Consider the following 21,632-nt stretch of genomic DNA (forward strand, 5'->3'; position numbering starts at 1 on the left):
TGAATTTATAGCCTAAGCGGGAGGGGATAACCTGGAGGTGAATAAATACAATGCAGAGTAAACGTGCAAAGGAGGTAACTCTTTGAAGTATTTTGACAAGATCACTTTCAACTGGGAGGATCAAGAAAGTTGATACCTGTACTGATTCTATAAGAGAAAGGAGGAGGAAAGAATTTAAATAGGTGGAAATGAGAAGGCAGCGTATGCCAAAACTGTCTGCATTTGTGTGCAAGATAAGAGCAAGGTAATGTGGGTATTGGAGAGCTGACTGCTCTGGAACCCCAGCTCCCTTCCATCTACTTGGGTTGGTATAATCCTTCTCTGTTTGGGAGGTAACAGTAGTAACCCTAGGATTGGTGGAAAACCACATGCAGGTTTGTTTACATGATCTTTTAGGGGGAGATTTGTTCATTAGGAAATGCACAGACAAACTTACTTCTTAGATCAAATTGGTACAAATGCCTTGAGTTCCACAGCTCAGGAAGAAAGTTATTGGAGTAGGCTGAAGAGATTTGAAAGATCACAAGCTTGGCCCCAGAGTTATAAAATTAATCCTTGCCCCTAAGTTGTAGTGTTCCTTGGGACTCTAGTGTGAGAAGGAGGGAGTGCACAGGGGAGATGCCAGTGTATTAACCAAGGCACTAAAATTAATTGTATAGTAGTGTAGAGAGCCTGCAAGTCAAGAGACCTCAGTTCAAGTGCTCATTTAGCCATTAACTAGGTGGGTCATACTAGTCCAATTATTTAATATCTCTGTATCTTTTTGCTCCTGTATAAAGTAGCAACAGTTCTTATGTACCTACATCATACTCTTGTCACAGGGTGTACAGGATGTTCAGGGAGGACAGACACCTCTGAGGTGAGGGATTGTCAAACCCTTTTCAGGGCTGCTTATCCACCTCTGGTATCCACCTCTTACCCACCTCTCACGTGCAGCTTCCATGACTCTGTGTTGACCACACTGGTCTGAGAGCCAGAAGCCAGAGGGAGGCTCTTCTGAATCCCTGAGTTCCTAATTTTTGTCTTCTGATCTTGTTGCTTGATAGGGTGCCTTACTGAGTGGCAGGTGCTCAAGGAAATTGAGAATGTCATTCCATCAGTCAGCCAGCAGGCATTTACTAAGTACATACTACTGTTCTGAGGAATACAAAGAAAAAATTAAAAAGCAGTCCCTAACATAAAAAAGTTCACATTTTTATGGGGGAGATAAACATGTACACAAATGGGTACCTACAGGATACAGAACATATGGAATTAATCATTGAGGGGGGAGACATTAGCAGTTGGGGAGGTCAGGTAAGTAGGGAAGTTATTTGCTAGATGAACCTGAAAAAGAACAAAGCCAATCATATGAACAGATTTGGCTCAGCCTAGGTAAAGGAATGATGCTTACTGTAAGGTTAAAATGACCTTAGAGTATTAGGACTTTCTGGTTCTAATCATAATTAAGTTTTATCATTCCAGTAGTGGTTCTCCTTTGGTACTCTGTTAACATCATCCTTCTCCTGGGCCTTTTCACAGAGATTGTGACTGATATAGCTACCAGATGCTAGACCTGTTGAAGCCTGTGAAAGGCAATCTACCAGTTTTCTGGTGATTTTTGAAGATTTTTGATTGTTTATCAACAAGTCATATTGTCTCTTAAGGCGAGCAACCAACATTAACTTCCCAAATATCAGCAATAGACAGGAGAATTGGGGCAAATCTTTTGCTGAAAATGAGCATAAGATATCTGCCCCTGGAACCTAACTGTGGAGTTTCTCTATCTTCTCCCCTGCCTCTTTTTAATTTCAATCCACAGTGAATCATGAGAAGGACCGTTTGCTGAGGGCCATTCAAACTCTGAATAGTAGCTGGTCACTGAAGTGTGCAAAAATGTGGCAGTGCTAAAGGTGCTATTGTCTTAAAATAAGGGAAGAATAAGGCCAAGCAGTTGTCCTGACAGTAAATGATACTTTATAATCATATTAGAAGGATTTCTGTGTGTATGCGTTCAGCAGAATGTTTGGCAGTTAGCTTCCATTTAACTAGATTTATATATAGCACACAGGAGTCTTTTAAGTGCCTTCGTTTTTTTTATGGGACAAGCTTTGGTGCCGAGGGGTCTGGTCTAGGGACAAGCAGAGACTCCCTGCATTTAAGAGAGTGGTCAAGTTATCCATCTCAAGGTCCATGATTACAATAGGATCTATGGCAATGTCCCAAATGCAGCTTATCTAGACCAGTCCTCCTGACTTCCCTCAAACCTGGCCTGTAGCCTGGGACAAGCCAGGCAAACTCTCTGGGACTCAGTGACCCTATTTGGTGAATGGGAATAGTGCCATGCAACCTGATCTCCTTGAGAAGTTGCCAGTAAAAATGACTGGCAAACACAAAGGAAAACAGGAAAATGTCATACAAATACTTGCTGTTATTATTAGTAATATTTGCATAGCTTTTCCTCTGAGGCTTCACACAGTGCTTTGTTCTTCCATTCTCTAATGCCATTTTCAAGTAATATTTCTGTATCATAATCATCTTTGTGTTTAATCCTCTACAGTTCTTTAGAGATTCCCTCTCATTCCAAGCTGAAATTTCCCTTGGCATCATCCACAGTCAGTTTTTAGTACCTGCTAAGCCCCAGGAGTCATCCTGCCATCTTTCTGGCATGATGGTTGTGTCAACATGCTTCCAGGAAGGATTTTCTAAACTTTGTATCTCTTTCAATTGCTAGCATACAATAAGTGCTTAATATATTACACCATAAAACAGGGTAAGAGCCAGATGACCACTTGTCAGGGGTAAAAAAGGCAGTAATGTGCAAGAGACTACTTTGATTGGGTCATCAAATGGCACTGTTGGCCCCTGACAACTTGATAGGTTGTATGGATGTAGGGAGTATGGGAGTCTACTGGAGGAGAAAGGGTAGAATAAAGCTTATCATGGATGATGAGAAGACATATAGCATTTGTATATGCCCATGATATTCCTAAGGCAGATGTGTGTCTTCTCAACTTGGGCAGGGGCTCAGACTGTAAATGCCAGCCATTCCCAGTGGCTAGCATGTTATTATTGTGCAGCATTTTAGTTGTGTCCAATTTTCATAGCTTCATTTGGGGTTCCCTTGCCAAAGATACTGGAGTGGTTTACCATTTCCTTCTCCAGTTCATTTTGAAGATGAGGAAACTGAGGCAAACAGGGTTAAGTGACTTGCCCAGGATCACACAACTAGTAAGTGCCTGATGCCAGATTTGAACTCAGGAAGATGAGTCTTCCTGACTCCAGGCCTGGCACTTTATCTACTGCACTACCCAGCTGCCTTTGGGTAGTATAGACTTTTGCTAATTGTGGGTCGTTACTTAGTGTTACTTACTGATTAGAGTTATATTACTGGGAAATACTGCTCCTCTCAGGAAGATAAGTCAAATAGATGATCTTCAAGGGTCCAGCACTGCCAGGAGTGGCTGGAAAATAAATGACAAGTGATTGGCCTAAGGTATAGTTAAAGAGTGATGGAAAGAGGAATGCTTCCTCTGAATATGGGTTTGGAGAAGAACTCTTGCCTAAGGAACCACGGTTGCTGACATGTTCTATACAAAACTTTTTTTAGCTTTGAACCATATGAAAGCTCTTGTGTGAGAAGGAAGGATTATGTTTTGGTTGTTTCTATCACGTTTGCATACTTGGGCTCCGCTCATTGGCAGTGTGTCACCTTTGAATCAGAAGGACAGCAACATATATCAGTGGGTAGCAAAATCAATGACTTGGTCTTCTTTAATGTATAGGTGGCAAGTGTTTATCACATAGGTGCCATATCTGTATGTATGTAGGAGAAACAGCATTGGAACCAAAGTCAAAGAATTGGAATTATAATCCTGGTTTTGCCATGGGCTGGAGGTGGGCCTTAGGCAAGTGGTTTAGCTTTCTCTGCATCTGTTTTCTCATCGGTAAGATGGAAATAATACAGTCCTACCAACTCCTATTGAATTGTAGTGAAGATGCAATGAGAATGTATATGACAGTGCTCTGAAAAGCATGCTACTATCCAGTCGTTTTTCAGCTGTTGTCCAATTCTTCATGACGTCATTTAGGGTTTTCTTGCAAACATACTGGAGTGGTTTGCCATTTCCTTCTCCAACACATTTGACCAATAAAGAAACTGAGGCAAACAGAGTTAAGTGACTTGCCCAGAGTCACACAGCTAGAAAAGTGTCTTAGGTCAGATTTGATCTTAGGAAGAACAATGTTCCTGACTCCAGAGCAACACTCTTACCTACTGTGCCACCCTGCTCTAAAAAGTACACATTACTATACAAAAGCCAATGAATTAGAATAAAATGATAAGTGAATGTTAGGGATAAAAATTATCCTAGAGTACTCCATCTACCTTATTTTACTGATGGACAAATTGAGGCTTAGGAAAGTTAAGTGATTTGACTAATGTCACATGAATAGTTGGTGGCAGGTTGAGGACTAGAATGCAGAATGTGAGAGCTGATGGGACCAACCCCACCTGGTTTCAACAATTGGGAAACTGAGGCTCAGCACTTACCCAAGGTAATAGTTATTTAGTAGCAGCTTGTCTTACTCCACATCCAATATATTTTCTGTTCTTTTGCACCATGAAGCACATAAGGCAGCTAAATGGAATACTGGAAAGAGCACTGGGTTCTGAACCAGGAAGGTATCTTTGTGAGTTCAAATCCGTTCTTAGAAACCTTTTTGCTGTGTGACCCTGAGCAAGTCACCACCCTGTTTGCCTTAGTTTCCTCATCTATAAAATGAGCTGGAGAAGGAAATGGCAAATCACTCCAGTATCTTTGCCAAGAAAATCTCAAACGGAGTCACAAAGAGTCAGACTGAAAAAAGACTGAAAAATGACTTAATAACATAGCACATATAAACTTGGGCCTCCCTCTCAACCCTGACTTAAAGGTCCAGAAGGTGCCTGTAGGTTGCTTTTCAGAGTCTAGGGGTAGCCCTAAGGTGTTGGGGCTGTTTTCTAATGCTATGGCTTATGAGCACTACTGTTATGTTTCTTACCATGATGATCAGTTGTTATTAATTAACCCTTTTAGAAAAAGGGTTTTCTTTTACAAAGGTAGTAGATAGTAAGAACAGTTGGTAGAAAACAGCCTTCCCCCAAAGTCTGCGATACACTTTTCCATCACTACATACAGAGTCCAGGATACAAAGCAGATTCAGACTCTAGAACACATGGCAAAGGAGTAACTCATAGTTCCTGAAAATTCTGTAATTCTGAAGGTGATTCCTTTAGGTGAAGTATAGTTTTTCTGCTGGAATCTTTGTAGACCTTTGAATCTATTTCCTCATCATGTTCAGTCTTGCCCTTGACTTTCAACACAGACGTTGTCACCAGCCAATCCTGGGGCACTTCTAGGATGTTGATGGTAAGTGGTAAGGTGGAAAATCTAAAATCTTTGGGTCTTTTGCAGCTTGAAGGGGGGTCCTCCTTCAGCTGGGGTGGGAGGAGACCTAGGCCACAGATGAAATGTTCTTCTCCCTCCAAGTCCAAGTGATTCCTTTTTATCTCTTCCTCTTCTTCCTTGTCATATATTCAAGTATTCAGGTTCTAAAGTAACTCTCTGGTAGTATGTAGGTCCCACAAGGTGTTGCCAAGTCCCTCATTCAAATAGAACCATCTTCTCGTAGCATCTAGTTGAAATGTCTTTGATTTAAGGAGGTGTCCAGTCCTTATTCACACCTAGCTCTGGTTGACTGATTCTATGAAAAAGTGTTGTCATTATCATTAGATCTCCTAATTTCCATCCAGATTCTTTTTCCATCATGCCATTGTGTTTTGTTTTGTTTTTTTTTAATTCTAAAAGCTCGAAAGAATGTTAGAAGTTCATCTAGCCCAGTTAGGCTAGTTGACAGGAAAATTAGCAACTTATATTTGTATGGTGCTTAAGGCACACAAAGGGATCTCATTACCTTGAGGTATGTAGTTTAAATCTATCCTTATTTTATATATAAGGAAACTGAGAGTCACATAACAATTGGCTTTCTCATTCCCATAGCTAATTCATATGTTGAATCCCAGAATTGAAAGGGACATACAGGCCATCTCAATTCTGTCCACAATTTCTCTGACAGGTAGTAATATAGCCTCAATTTGAAGACCTCTATGAAAAGGAATTTCCTTTATGCCAAAAGAGATATGGAACTGTGTATACCTTTTGTCTCAGCAATACCATTATTTACTTTGTTTCCCAAGGTGATCAGGGAAAAAGGAAAAGAACCTATGTTTCCAAATATTTATAGCAGCTCTCTTTGTAGTGGCAAAGAACTGGAAATTGAGGGGATGCCCAGCAGTTGGGGAATGGCTAAACAAGTTGTGGTTTATGATTGTGACGGAATACTACTGTGCTGTAAGAAATGATGAGAGGTTGATTTTTAGAAAAACATAGAAAGATTTCAGTGAACAGAAGCAAGAGAATGTTGTACACAGAAACAGCAATAATTGTTCGAAGAATAACTGTGAATGACGAAAGTTATTCTGAGTATTACAGATACTCAAATCAACTACAAAAGACCTCTATGAAGAAAGATACTAACCACCTCCAGAGAAAGAACTCATAAATGATTCTGCATAGTTAGATTTTACATATCTATATATCTATATATGCGTGTGTGTGTACATATATATGAATTTATTTGTACGTGTATATGTACATACATACATATGCATATATGTAGATAGGTAGATAGATAAAAGGGTGACTTTCTTTAGTGTGTGGTAGGGAGGGAGGGCAGGAGACAGTCCTGAACTTTAAAATGTAACAAAATAATTTAATTAAAAAAAATTCTCCTGCATTTTGAAGCAGGACTACTTTTGGATGGTTCTGAATGTCAGAAATTTTTCTTTTATATCAAATTAAAATATGGAGAAAAGAGAGCAAAGCCCTGGGAGAGCAGAGTTTTCCCTGCTGGTTTCTTGCCTCTGAAACATTTGTCTCTTAATGACTCATCAGGGCATTTCCTTGTGATGACATTATGTCCTTTTTGTCCTTTAAAAGGACAAAGTTGTGTCCTTTTAACTAGCTTCCTAAAATACCTGGCATTACCCTATGCCTAGGCCACTGCTTTATTAGTATTCTTGGTGTGATGGTAGTGACAAGGATGAAATGTTTAACAGAAGTCAGGAAATGGTTTGGTTTTCCCTCCTGCCTCCCAAGTTGGACTTTGCTAAAGCAGCTCTATGGTAGGGTCTAAGCATGCAAAAGGCCAGATTGGCTTCAGGTATAGGCACCCTAGGCTGCTGTCTACATGGTACCATTGAGGGATGTTGAACCACTCATCTCACTGAAAGCTTCTCCCTTATTCTGTGTCGGAAATTTTTATTATTCCTTGTAGGCTTTTTAAAGAAGTGAATTTTAGCCTGGTTAAAGCTTTGAGTTAAGTAGGAGGAGCTATCACATCTATTAGTCAACACATCAGAAGAAATGTGCCTTTTTAGTTAAAAATATGCAACTGCATAATGTCACAACAGAGAGCAGGTTTCTGAGAGTTATGTTGTTGCTAAGTTTGGATGGAAAGAAAGACACTGAAAACATAGGATACCCTCTGGCTGATGATGTGACTCAGTGGGATTGATACAGCATTCTTGAAGATCTGATGCCAGAGGGAGCAGGGTTCTTACAGTGGTACTCAAGGGAGGAATAGCTGGTTTTAGAGTTTTTCCCAGCTAGCCAGCCCTGTGAAAGACAGCTTGGCCTCTGCTTAGGGCCTCTGCTTATACTTTAGATTGGTCTTTTCCTATTATGGGTCCTCAGTGGGAGGTGAATGTTTCCATTATCTACTAGGTTACAGTGGGAATAAATGAGATGATAATTAAAAGTGTCCCAATTGAAAGGTCCAGGTCATAGGACCCTAGAACTAGAGCTGAGAAGGACCTCAGATTGAATATTGTCATGCAGCATCCTAGTGTAATGATAAGAGCACTGGATTCAGAGGCAACTGCCCTACCTTCTAGTCTGGATCTGCCATTTACTGTCTGCTTAACCCTTTGGCAAGTTATTTAACTTCCCTGAGCCTCAGTACCCTTAGCTGTAAAATAGGGATTACGATACCTACCTTGCTTACCTCCCGGGGTTATCATGATGATTCATTGAGACAGTGTATGTCAAACCATCTGAAAACTGCAAATATAAAGAAAGTTATTGTATGAATGGTCTCTCAATCTCAAACCCCTGAATTGAAAGAAAGTACCGGTATATTGGGCCACCAATGAATTACTTGCCTTCAATTCAAACAATCACTCTCTCTCCAAATACATGCCCTAGTTCTACTGAAATGTTTTGGATAGATATATCACACACACACGTGTGTGTGTATGCTTATGTATTTTATTTATTATATCTAGCTATCTACAACAACAACAAATCTGTATACAGTAATTTTTATTTTGGTGGATCATTATCAGCTTTCTTATGTAACAGTATTTATAAATGTGACCTTATTCAATGCCACTCCAGTTCAATTCAGCAGATGTCTATTAAGTGCCTAATAGGTACTGAGGATACAAATGTAGTCCTGCATATATGTAGATAGATAGATAGATAAAAGGGTGACTTTCTTTAGTGTGTGGTAGGGAGGGAGGGCAGGAGACAGTCCTGAACTTTAAAATGTAACAAAATAATTTAATTAAAAAAAATTCATTTTTTTTTGGAAGAATATGACATACACACACAGATACTAAGTATTTAAAAGCTTGTGCAAACTAATTTCAGGAAGGAAGGAGCTCTAACAGAGCTTGGGGTTGGTTTGTTTTTTTTTTTACTTTCAGGTTTGCATAGTCTTTAAATATGTATTTCCTCATTTGATCTTTATAACAGCTTTGTGTGGTGGGTGCAATCACTAGGTGCAATTTTACAAATGAGAAAACTGAGGAAGTGGAAGAGAGGGGAAAGCTGAATCAGAGCTACATAGGTATCGAGTATCTAGGGCAGGATTGGAACTCAGGTCTTCCTGTTTCAAAGTTCAGTTCAGCATTTTGTACATTGTGCCATCACATCTAGTTAACAACTGGATGGTTGAGGAAAGGCCTTAAATGGGAGATATTATTTCTGTGATATTTTGAAGGAAGTTAGGAATTCCAAGAGGCACAGGCGAGGAGAGAGTACATTCCAAACATGGAAGGTGTCAACAGGCAATCGCTGTCACAAGACAACGTGAAAAGAAAATGAACATGCATGTGTAACCCATAGGGTTCCCAGTCTTTACAGAAGTTTACATTTTTACAAAAACAGGACAAAGGGAGGAGGGGACACCAGGAAAGAGAATGACATGAAAGGGAGAACAGCAAAGGTGGAAAAAGACAAAACCACTCCCCATGAGGAGGAGCAAGGTGGGCAAAAAACCTCAGTCTTTTCCCTTGGGAACTGCTAGACTATGAAGATAGGAGGATCTGTTTATCTGTAAAGGACCCCAGCTGCACAAGCATTATGCCAGCCTGGCACAGACTGGCTGGCGCCTGTCTTGACTCTCAAGGACACAAGGAGTCCAGTTTGGGGTTCAACAACAAATTACGTAAGCTCAGGGGAAGCTTCAGGCTTGACACATTCAGAGCCTCCTGCATGTTCTGGGTTCAGTATTTCTGGAAAATATGGCAACTCAAAAAGACAAGTTCAGAGACCCCTTAACAGGGGCCATCTGTGCAAAGAGAAGGAGGCAGGAGATGGAATGTTATATACCAGGACCAGGTAGAAGGCCAGTTTGACTGTAATGGAGAATTCATGAAAGAAAGCAATATAAAATAAAACTAGAAAGGTAGTTGGGAGTCTCTGGAAGCCTCTAAAATGCTAGACTGAACATTTTGTGTTAAAGAATTAGATTCATTCCTTTTTTTCCTTTTGTCTTTATAGGTATATTTAATTTTATTGAACTCTTGTGGAAGAGAAATAACCTGAGAACTATGAACTTGTCAGTCTCTTAGTAGAACCATTTTGGCTTGTCTGTCATCAAAATCTCCCTTCCATTTGGCAGGAAAGAGGTTGGGGATCCTTACTACCATGAGAAAATAAATTTATTTTTAGTATCAGTTTTACCCTCACTCAGAACGAGTCTTGTAAAAAGCTTAAAGGATAAGGGGGAATTAAAAACCTCGGAAAGTTTCTCAGCATCTCCATAAAGGGCAGAGCCAATGACTTTAAGCAAATGGCATGAAGAGTGACTGAGTTACCTCTGATGTCATAGCCAGTTCCATCACCCAAGTGTCTCTCCCTGTTTTGAATCATGGGTTTCAAACATCCCCAAAAGCTTTCCCCCTGGTAATTCCAAAGCTCTTAACAAATCAATCCTAGGGAGAAATAAACAAATATGTAGAAGAGCAACAGGATATTTAGAGCATGGTTTTAATTAAAATTTTCATGTTTCCCTCTTGATGTCTTGTATGACCCATTAAATATATTGTTTAAATTCTCCATAAAAGTAAGTACTAATTGCATGCTAATCATCATTGTTTCCTCATTGTCCTCATTGTCAGGATCTCAAAACTCCCTAAAGAGGAGGGAGTTCAGAAGGCACTGAGACAGTCTTTCCTGATTTGGTGACACAGATCCATTGTAGCAAGCCCTTTTGGTGTTCCCTGTGCACAAACCCTGAGATAGCTTGTCTTCATAGTTCAGCACATAAGAAGACCCCTCCAGGGGAACATACGGAAGAAATATTCCCAAAGACACAAAAGACAAAACACTCAGGGATATCCAATCCCATACTCCTCCTAATGCCCCCACCTACTCCTTTCTTCTTCCTAAAAGCACTGCAATGTTTGGCATGGGAAATACTGTACGGTGATAGTCATCTTTCAAACACCAACAATGCAAATTTTGCTGCTTCTTGCTCCTGTGTACTGGTTTCAAGAAACTCTAGTTTTGATAAGGGCTTAGTGTATCCTTCAAGGATATTGAATTGCAGTTGCTGACTTTTCTCCCCTCTAGCTCAGTTGCACTATTTTTTTTTGCTGTGCTAACACTAATCCCCTTTTTAAAAAATCCTGTCATCCTTGTCTGTCTCTCTCCCTCTCTCCTTCTCCTCCTTTTCCTCTCCCCTCTTAATCCCTTCCTCCTTCCCTTCCCTCCCAACACATACACCCAAAATATATGTACATCTAGATATACATCTACATATAGATATCTATTTATCTGAAGCTTTAAAATATCACTTTCTTCTGTACTTAACAATATATAATGATTGGATCATGTAGGATCCTGTAAAAAAAAGTTACAAAATGTGAAACACTTACCAGTCTTAAAAAGCTGTACTACCTGTTAGCCTGCCCAAAGTGAATGTTGCATAGAAAACTCAATAAGTTTATTTAGCCATTCTGAGTTGTGATTAGTCTCAGGCAGTCTATCTAAACAGTTACCTGAAGCATTGCCAGCTCTCATTTATCATTCAGTAGATCCAGGGGAGCAGATGGTATGATGGAGGGTCATTGCAGCTCTACAGTATAGAGATGATGCCGAGCAAGCATTAGTGGAAGGAATTTAGCATGTTTAGCCTGGAGGAGAGCAGTCAGTCTTGAAGTATTTGAAGGGAAATCAAATGGAAAGGGGATTAGAATGTTCCCTTTGGCTTTCATAGGCAGAACTGGTAGCAATAATTAACCAGTGTAAGAGAGGCAAATTTTGGCTCAACATAAGGAATAACTTTCTTATACAATCAGGGTTATTCAGAAGTGGATAAAAAAATGGGTTCTTCTTTTCTAGAGATTTTAAAAGCAGACTTTGGGTGATTAGTTGTGGGAATGTTAGAGAGGAGATTCTTTGTTTATGTGTAGTTTGGACCACATGTGATTCTCAATTTGTTGATTACCTGGGTTCATTTACCTTTCTGTTACTTCCTGACATATTCTCTTGTTAAATGAGAAAAGTGCCAACTTTGTGCCTCTTTTTTTTTCCTTTGGAGAGAATGTTCCCCATCCCAGGGCATCCACAGGAATCCCAAGGTCATAGATGTAGGAGAGATCATCAGAGGCATTCTAGACCAGTTCCGTCCTTATACTCAAGGAACCTAAGGCCAAGGGAGGTTGTGACTTGCCCTAAGTCATACAGGTAGCAAATATCAGGAGTAGGATTTGAATCCAAGTCTTCTGACTCTAAAGCCTCAGGAGGTAGGATCAGGGTCCTCAACCATCAAACAGAATGGACAAGTCTCTCCATAGTTCTTCTAATCTGAGTTACCATTCCTGGTATCTTTGTTCTTCTAATGCCCCACAGTAGTTATGATCTGCTTATCAGACCTTACTCATTCTTGCAGATCATAATACTTTACTTTGAGGGAACTAGATGGTGCAGTGTCTAGAGCACCAGTGCAGGAGTCAGGAGGACCTGAGTTCAAATCTTACCTCAGACACTTGACACTCACTTAGCTGTGTGACCTTGGGCAAGTCACTTAACCCCAGCTGCCTCGTTCTGGGTCATCTCCAGTCATCCTGATGAATATCTGGTCACTGGATCCAGATGGCTTTGGAGAAGTGAGGCTGGTGACCTGCACAGCCCTCCCTCACTCAAAACAAAGTCAAGTGCAAGTCATGTCATCGTTTCTCTGATGGCGTGGTCCTCTTCAACAATGAAAGATGAATGCACACAACACTTTACTTTAGTTAGGTACTGCCAATTAAGTACTCCCCCACATCAGGTTCAGCAGAGCTACGTTGGGACTCATTCCTGGATAGATAGGAATCACATTGTAACTCTTGTATCAGAGGGCTCTCACAGCAAAAAAGAACTCAGGGTCACTTTGGGTAATCTATCTATCTCTCTCTCTCTCTCTCTCTCTCTCTCTCTCTCTCTCTCTCTCTCTCTCTCACACACGCACACACACTCGCACGCACACACACTCGCACGCACACACACACACACACACACACACACACACACACACACACACACCAATCTGGAAAATTACTGATGCTGCCCAGTGTGCTAACACCAACTCCCTTGACAAGCATATAGTTCACAAAGTTAAAAAAGGAAAGTTTTATTGAAAGGTGGAAGAAAAAAAAAGTAGAATTCCCAGTAGAGTTCTTGGAATATGAAGCCCCCCTTGAATGAACAAACCAGCTGTCCGAAACACCTCTGGTGTGTGACTCTTAGGCCATGGGCTCCCAACAAGAACCTCCAGTCATTCCCAAGGGCATTGTAAAATTTTAGACATTGATCTCTAAAATAGCTTTTCTTGTAGTCAGATGTAGGCAACTCCCAGCAAGTGGTATCAGGCAGCACTCAATGGCAATGCCAAGATTTTTCCTAGAGCAAATTTTTTTTTCTATCCTCAGATGTCTGCAAAGGGGAATGCCTGTAGGGTCTCCCTGCCTGGTAGGAAGTGCAGCTTTTCTTTGCATCCCTGCTGAATGGTAACAGGACCAAATTATGGACTTCCCTTCCTTGTGGCTACTCACCCTGTTCTCACAAAAGTTTCCCAGAGAGCAGGACCATGCCACTCTCTTGTCTCCAAGAGAAGTCATGTCATCTAAGAAGAGGTTCAGGTATGATGACTACAGATTTCTATGTATTTTCTCCTTTAGATACCTGAAGGGAAGTTTCCCATCCAGTGGAACATTCCTTATTTGGTCCAGGAGTTGGCAAAGCAACTTAAATTTCTCCTGAATGCTCTCTTTTAAAAGAGGCAGTAGGACATATTGGAAGTAAACTGGACCCAGAATCAGGAAGACCTGGGTTCCCATGCTGCCTCTGACATCTCCTGACTGTGGAACCTTGTGTGAAACACTTAACTTTTCAGTGCCCCATACACCTCTCAAAGACACAGCATAAGTGGCAGGGACATTTTTCCTTATTGGAAATTCACTCTACCAATGAAATAATAGATCTGATTTTTAAAATCTTCTTTTAAATCCCTCATTCTTTGATTCTGTCCCCCCCGCCCCACCCCGAGTTTCTCTTCAGTCAGTTGGACAGCATCATTCAAATCATCTGAAATTGTTACTAGCCTTAGGGCTATTGCTACATATGGTAGGAGAGATGGGTAAAGAGGAGAAGTTTCTCCAAACCAGCTATATTATTAGAGCTGGAGGTCCAGAGCTGACTGAGTTATCAGTCTCTTGCCAAGCATCTGACCCAGTCTACTATTGTCTTCCCTTTCAACTTATGTGGTTCTTTTGGATCTTAACCATTTACTTGGTCTCCTGAATATTCACTCAACAGATCCCGAAACAAAGTCCACCTGATTCTCATTTATTTGTTTATCCTCTGACTTGTGTTCTTCTGGGTGACTTGACCTTGGGTCAAGTCTGACCTGCCTTCTATGTGCTCATCCACATCTCTGACCCATGTTACCCAGGTTGCCTAGTTCCCTAATCTAAGTTTCTGATCCCTGTTTCCCAGTGCAGAAAGAGAACAATCTGCCTGGGAGTCAGTGAAATGAATATTGCCACTTGGCTTGCTTTTCTCTAGTTAGTCAACATGGATTGCTTCCTATAGTCAGTAGGTAGGTAATTTTATTGTTGTTGCAGTACTGAGACATGACGAATAACTTACAAGGAGCATTTGACCATGGAATCCCAGAATAGCCATGCAAGAGCATTTATTCTCAGGGAGGACATGGGGCTGAGGAGTGAAAAATACATTGTTCAGTTTAGGGCAAGTCATAATTTGATAGATCCCAATATTTTTGAGCAACTGTTGACTCTTACTGAATCTGAGGTCTTCTCTAACCTCCTGATAATCTGTCTTTCAGCAAATATCAAATGAGGTGAATTGTGAAAGTTCAAGCACCGAAAAGAGAGACCTTGGCCGCCGTGTACAAACATCTTTGGGCACCATACAAACTGCCAAATTGACACCTCATTGCAGACGGCAAATAAAGTTAAATTAAGTGACTGAGGGGACTTTAACAAATTACCTATTCAAAATTGCTTTTGCAAAGCTTACCAAATTCATGGCAGCCCTGAAAGTATCTCCCTGCAAAAAAATTTTCCCCCTCTTGGTCTTGTGGCTGCTGCAGGAAAATTAGTAAAATCCACAGAATAACATTTGAACTTTTGCAAATGAGTAAACAGCCAAAATAAACAGCACTTCGGAAAAAACACACATTTTCTCTCTTTTAAGAGCAGGCTGTGCCTCAGCAAAATACCTTAAAAGTGAACTAAAAAGCTTTTAAAAAAATAAACAATTCTGCTTATGATCATAAATTGGGACCATATGGAGATGTGAAAGCTGCAAGAACAATCCATTTATGCTCTTTTCTCACTGCCTGCATTATTTGCATGCCACAGAGAATGCTTATATTAAGTTGAGTTCACTGAAGTCTTCAGTGACCCCCCAATAAGAATGAACTCTCTTCCTTCTGGGGCTTCTTAGGCAACATTGCAGAAAAAAAGAGAATGAAATGAAGAGCAATACTTGTTAATAAGCCACAGCTGAGAAGCAAATTCTCCTTTTCAATTTCCCATCATTTTACCTCAATTCATATTTCTCCTTTAAAGTGCCATATGGCCCCAGTGAATCTCAGTAGATCAGTGATATATACCAAAGTTGAAAATATGTGGTGGCATCCTTGTGAATGGTCAGTCATTGATAGAGCTATGTTGCAATTTGCCCTCTTGTTCGGCTTCCTGGCCTTAAGGGATGGTGAATATACAGACTACCCAGAGTAGATCTGTAGTCTGTTTTCTCCTAATCAACTTGATTTGTGCCATGGTGTCATGGGTAAGAGAATGTGGATGATCCGATGCCAGCCATCATCACTAAACAATTCAGGCACTGTTTGGCCACCAGTGTAGCATGGGCAATGATAGTTTCTTTAAAGGTGAAGGGTTACATTCTCATTGTCTCTTGTGATTATCACTTGTGTTTCTTATTCTATAGAAGTATGATGGCATAATGGACAGAAAACTGGGTGTAGAGTCTGGAAGACCTACGTTCAAATTCTGACACTCATACTGACTCTGGGCAAATCACTTATCCATCTTTGTACCTCGGGTTGCTCTCTATGACTTAGCTACTGAGTTATATAGTTAGGTTTCCATGCTGAAGATAATTCTTTTGTTATTTTCCCCAATAGCACTTAATGTCTGTACCACTTATCCAGCACTTACCTAACCAGTTAAAATTAGAAAGAAATTAGATCAGACCCCCAAAGTCAATTGGACTAATCATAGATGAGAACTTTAATTGAAATGGAAATGATGACCTCGGTGCCATTACAATATTAGGCCCCTCTTGGCTGCCACAATGCAGGAATTCTTGGAAACACCCAATACCAGGGCTCTGCTTATGAGGAGGGATATGGTAATTATTTGTAAAAGGATATGTCTTAGGATCATAGCATCATAGATTTGGAGTTATAAAGGCCCTTAGAGATTCCCTAATCCAACACTCTGATTTTACGGATTGAATATAGTCCTTAAAAATGAAAATTATTTCATTGACATATGAATATGTGTTTACTGGAGATCAAGTCAGAAAGCTTTAAATCGAACTAACAAAATAATAAAAGGATAAGGGTATAGAGAAAAACACAATAAATGAGTTTCCTAATTTTTTCTTCCCATTAGCTTAGTTTCTACACAGATATATAAGGTATTTGTGCTAATTTTGGAAAGCATTTGCACATAGTTGAACTCCATAGACAATCATAAACTTCATGCTAACCAGTCTTTTCAACCTTTTAAGAAAAGCTACATAATAAAGGAGGACTAATTTATGTTTTTTCTCCTCTTCCTTCTCCTCCTTCTCTCTCCCTCCTCTCCATCCTTCCCCCTCTCTCTTTCTCCTCTCCCCTTTCCTTCCTTCCTTCCCATTTCTCTCTCTCTTTCCTCTCCCTTCTTTCCTTCCCCTTCTTCCTTTCTCTTTCCCTCTCCTCTCTCTCTCTTTCCCTCCCCTCTCTCTCTCCTCTTTCTCTTTCCCTACCTCCCCTTCTCTCTCTGTCCCTCTTTCCTTTTTTCTTCTTCCTCCCCCCACTCTCTTCAGTTGGGGTTCTAATGTGTAATGAGAATCCTAAAGAAGGAATGAAGAGACATAAGGGACCAGAAAATCCGAAAAGTGTCTTATCAGCATTTGAATCTTTGGGAAGTGGTTGTACTTTTTGAAAGAGTGGGTGGATGTATTCAAATCAGATACTGCCATATAAACTTCAAGGTCAAGTTTGAAGTTTCTTAGAATATTATGTCCTAAGGAGGCCCTCTCATGCTTACTTTTTTTCCCCTTTGGCTCTTCCCTGGATCGTAGGTTCTGTTTCCTTACTACTACCTCCTACAATCTTTATCTTCCTTCAATTGACCATTCAACACCATTTATTTTTTTGAAATAGATGGTTATTGATATTTTTTTATTTTACCTTGCCTAGGCTTCTTCTCCCTCTCCTACCCAGAGTCATCTCTTCTAACAAAGAAATTTTTTAAAAAGAAAAAGAGGAGGAAGAGGAAAAAAGTTCAGCAAAACTAATTTTGCATTTAGAAAAATCTGACATTATAAGCATGTTCCATGCCAGAGGTGTCAAACATGAACCTGTGGGCCTCATGTAGCTGGAGTGCAGCCTGAACCAGATTAAAATGTAATTCAGAAATGTTTAACAAAACAAATAAAAATAGAGTGAAACATAGATAATGTTACTGTATGGTTTTCTAAGTGAATATTCAGCCTGCAGAGATCCTGACATACAGTTTAGTTCTACTTCTATTTCAATTTGACATTTTGACATTCTGTCCTCCCCAGCACAAAAGAATGGGAAGAGATGTCTTTTCTTGGGGGGGGGGGGGTCAAGATCAATAATTATTTATGAAATTTTCAGCCTGCAGTTTCTCCTATATCTATCTTAGTTTTGAGTGTTTGTTTCCATGTTGTGGTCCATTGGATTGTAAGCTCTTGAGAACAGGGACTGTCTTTTGCCTTTCTTTGTATCCCTAGTGCTTGGGGCAGCTAGGTGGTGCAGTGTCTAGAGGTGGTGCAGGAGTCAGGAGGGCCTGAGTTCAAATCTCACCTCAGGCACTTGACACTCACTAGCTGTGTGACCTTGGGCAAGTCACTTAACCCCAATTACCTCATCTTGGGTCATCTCCAATCATCCTTATGAATATCTGGTCATTGGATCCATATGGCTCTGGAGGGGAAGTGAGACCTGCACAGCCCTCCCTCACTCAAAACAAAGTCAAGTGCAAGTCATATCATCATTTCTCTGATGGCATGGTCTTCTTCGGCAATGAAGGACAAACACACACACCAATCCCTAGTGCTTAGCATATTGCCTAGAATATAATAGGAGCTTAATAAATGCAAAATAACTGATTGATGACTCCTCTGTGCCAGGCATTGTGACTCATGCCATGGGTGTAAAGACAGTAAAACAGTCCCTACATTTAAGGAGTTTACACTCTAATAGAGGATACTGCATGTATATAGACAGGCATCTGCAAAACCCATAGAAAACACATACAAGGAAAGGAAGGCATGAGCAGGTGGGGTGGAAGGGGATGGAGTTGGGCACTAGGAAAGTCCTCTTGCAGAAGGTGGTGCCTGAACTGAGTCTTAAAAGCAACCAGGGATTTGAAGCAGGGGTTATGAGGATGGATGTCATCCATTGATTCACTTCTTAAAGAGGGCTCTTATAACCTCACTCAAAGTGTGAACCTGAAAAGGCCTCAGCCTAAAAGGGCCAGGGTCCCCAGGGTCTCCCATTGCATTCTGGGCCATCTCCAGTCATCTTGATGAATATCTGGTCACTGGACCCAGATGGCTCAGGAGAAGAAAGTGAGGTTGGTGACCTTGCACATTTCTCCCTCACTCAAATCCAGGTCAACTGCAAGTCATGTCATCAATCCCTGATGTCATGGTCTCCTTCAAAAAAGGACAAACACAACAACAATGAGGAGGGAATGTATCCCAGCCAGCGCTTAGGCATGGATACAGACAAGAAAGGATATTGAAAGTAAGGAGCAGCAAGAGACAGCCAGACTGATAGAATGCAAAGTATGTAGAGAGGGAGTAATATATAGCAATGGGTCATGTTCAGCACAATTCAGGTGTCACCTCCTATACTTGGCCCTTGGAAAATCATCCCAGGTGTCTATGTTCTCTCCCTCTTGAGATGACCTTCTCTATAGTTTGTATTGACTTATCTCTGTGCTTGTGATACTCTGCCCCTTCACATACACACATACACACAAGTAAAATATAATTAAATATAATTAAAATATAATGTCTTTGAATTTACATTTTAGGCACAGTGCTTTGCATTCAATATATGCTTGTTGATCAGCTGATGGAAAGAAGATAAGGATTTTCATGAGGAGGCAGAATCCAAATCCTAGGGAAAGGAGCCCTGTTAAGAGAGCAAAGAAGGCAAGCATGAGAGGGCTTTGTAAAGATACAGTGTTGCTACATCCTTAATAAATGTTTATTGAATTGAATGGAATTGCTGTCACCCATCTCATATCTCCTTTGATTATTTATTGCTTTTTGGGTTTTTGAAAGATGAAAGTTGCCTCGGATTCCTTGAGCATAAGACTTCTCCTTTCTCTTAATTCAGATCCTTTTTTTCTGTCCCGTGGGTATCTCAGGCTGGCACCCTCTGCCCACTAGCAAGGATATTTGGGAAGTGCCATGGGTGGGTGTGGGCTCAAGGAGCTGGCTTTAATAACCCATATGATTTCTTGAGCTTTTTAGACCATAATAGAAATGGTATACCCAGGATGGTTGGAAGAATGAAGGAAGGGGCTGTATTTTTAGTGCCTGCTGTTTGTGGGTAACATAACTGAAAACTGTTGGATCTTTTCCCCTTTAGCTGAATGGCTGGTATTCAGGAGCTTGCACCCACTCTTGCCAGGCTGCCCTCATGGAACTCCCTTTTTATGATGTGGGTGACTGGTTACTTGGCACCTGCCTGTCCCACTACAATTCTTCATTATTGTCCAGCACTGATGTCCAGTCATCCAGCCCAACTGGCAGCCTTGGTGTCATTGGGTTATAGCAGAGAGGGTTTATTGATGAGACTTGACTGGCGGGCTGGCTGTGAGCTTGTCAGGGCTTTACCACATTGTGAGTGAAAGTCTGCAGGCTAGGGGCTGGGTCTGGATGCTGCAAACCTGCTGGCATGGAGCTGGCATTCAGACATTAATGAACGACAGTAGCAAGAATAATGGCCAGGGTCCCATCCTAGAAGGATTCTGCCAATGCCTCCCGAGAATGAGGACTTGGCTTCAGTCGCTCTGAATCTTCATGGTGAGTTGTTGTAAGGAGAATTGTTTTAGGAGACTAAGCCCCCTGGATCTCTTGAGCCCACTCTCATTTTGGGAGATCTCATTTGACCAATGGACACTCTGGGGCTCTAACCATTCTTTGGAAGTGGAAAACAAAGTAAGAAGATGCTTGTAGGGCCCTATTATGCTTGTGCTGGGCATCACTACCTGATCACAAGCAAATTATCTAACCTCTGTGGGCCTTAGTTTTCTCATCTGTAAATCGGGGATACTAGCCCTACATACTTCTTTGGAATGGTGCAGGTTTTCTTGCTAGTGTGCTCATGTTGTTCCTTTTGCCTTGACTCTCTACCAACCCCACTCCTTCTGCCCCAAACTCTCTTGATCCAGTTCTATCCATACTTCAAACCGCAGTTCAGATGTCATCTACTCCATGAAGCCTTCCCTGATGTCCAGTCAGAAGTCATCACTCTCACTTCTGAACTCCCAAAGTACTCTATCTTTAGTTGCACTCTTGTATTCTAATAATGATATTTATTAAACAATAACTTGCTAAGCACCTACTATGTGCACAGGGCTGTGTTAGGCACTGAGTTATATAGACAAATAATGTCCATAACTGATACCACACAGACTTTTAATAAGTGCTTGTTGAATGAATAAAATGACTAGCATGGTTTTACAAAGTACACTATGAACATTAGTTAGTAAGTCAGTCACATTTCTTAAGCACTTTCTATCTGCCAGGCACTGTGCTAAACACTGGGAGTATAAAAAGAGGCAAAGGATAGTGCCTCCCTCATGGATTGGCAGCTAGTTGTCATAATCTGATAGAGCACTGGAGTCAGGAAGACTCATCTTCTTGAGTTCAAATCTGAAGTCAGATATTTACAAGCTGTGTGGCCCTGGGCAAATCACTTAACCTCTGTTTGCTTCAGTTTCTTCATCTGTAAAATGAGCTGGTAAAGGGAAAGGCAAACCACTCCAGTATCTTTGCCAACAAAACCCCACATGGGGTCATGAAGAGTTGGATAGGACTGAACAAAAACAAACCCTGTAGGAGCTCATTGTCTAATGGGATCATCTCATGATTTCATTTGATCTTTACAACAGCCCTATGAAGAAGGTTCTAGTAATATCCCCATTTTACAGATGAGGAAGAGGAGGATCAGAGATGTTTTCACTCACCTGGGGTCATACAAGATAAGACTCAAACCCAAGTTGCTCTTAATACCAAGTTGAAGGCATTGTCCTCCATCGTGATTCTCTAGATATCCTGTGCTATGGTTACTTGTGTATTTCCTTATCTTTACTAGTGAGAAAGCTTCATGAAGGCAGGACATTTTTCTTTTGCACTACTTTGGGAGGAAACTAGATGACTCAGTGGATAATAGAGTATTGGGTCTGGAGTCAGAAGATCTGAATTCAAATCTGGCCTCAGACACTTTCTAGCTGTGTGATCCTGGGCAAGTCA

At 40.8% G+C, this 21,632-nt stretch overlaps 1 protein-coding gene and 1 long non-coding RNA gene across 2 annotated transcripts in view; one reads left to right on the forward strand and one right to left on the reverse strand.

The window, feature by feature from the left end:
* Positions 1 to 21,632, forward strand: part of LOC140513807 (uncharacterized) — a 66,509-nt gene that overhangs the window by 18,606 nt on the left and 26,271 nt on the right. The window lies entirely within an intron of this gene.
* On the reverse strand, positions 1,096 to 12,749 carry LOC140513845 (uncharacterized). Its single transcript, XR_011970387.1, has 2 exons — positions 8,077 to 12,749; positions 1,096 to 3,443 (listed from the first exon to the last, which is right to left on the reverse strand). It is a non-coding gene; the product is annotated as an uncharacterized lncRNA (long non-coding RNA).

The sequence above is a fragment of the Notamacropus eugenii genome, chromosome 7 (genome assembly GCF_028372415.1).
Source record: "Notamacropus eugenii isolate mMacEug1 chromosome 7, mMacEug1.pri_v2, whole genome shotgun sequence".
Taxonomy (NCBI): domain Eukaryota; kingdom Metazoa; phylum Chordata; class Mammalia; order Diprotodontia; family Macropodidae; genus Notamacropus; species Notamacropus eugenii.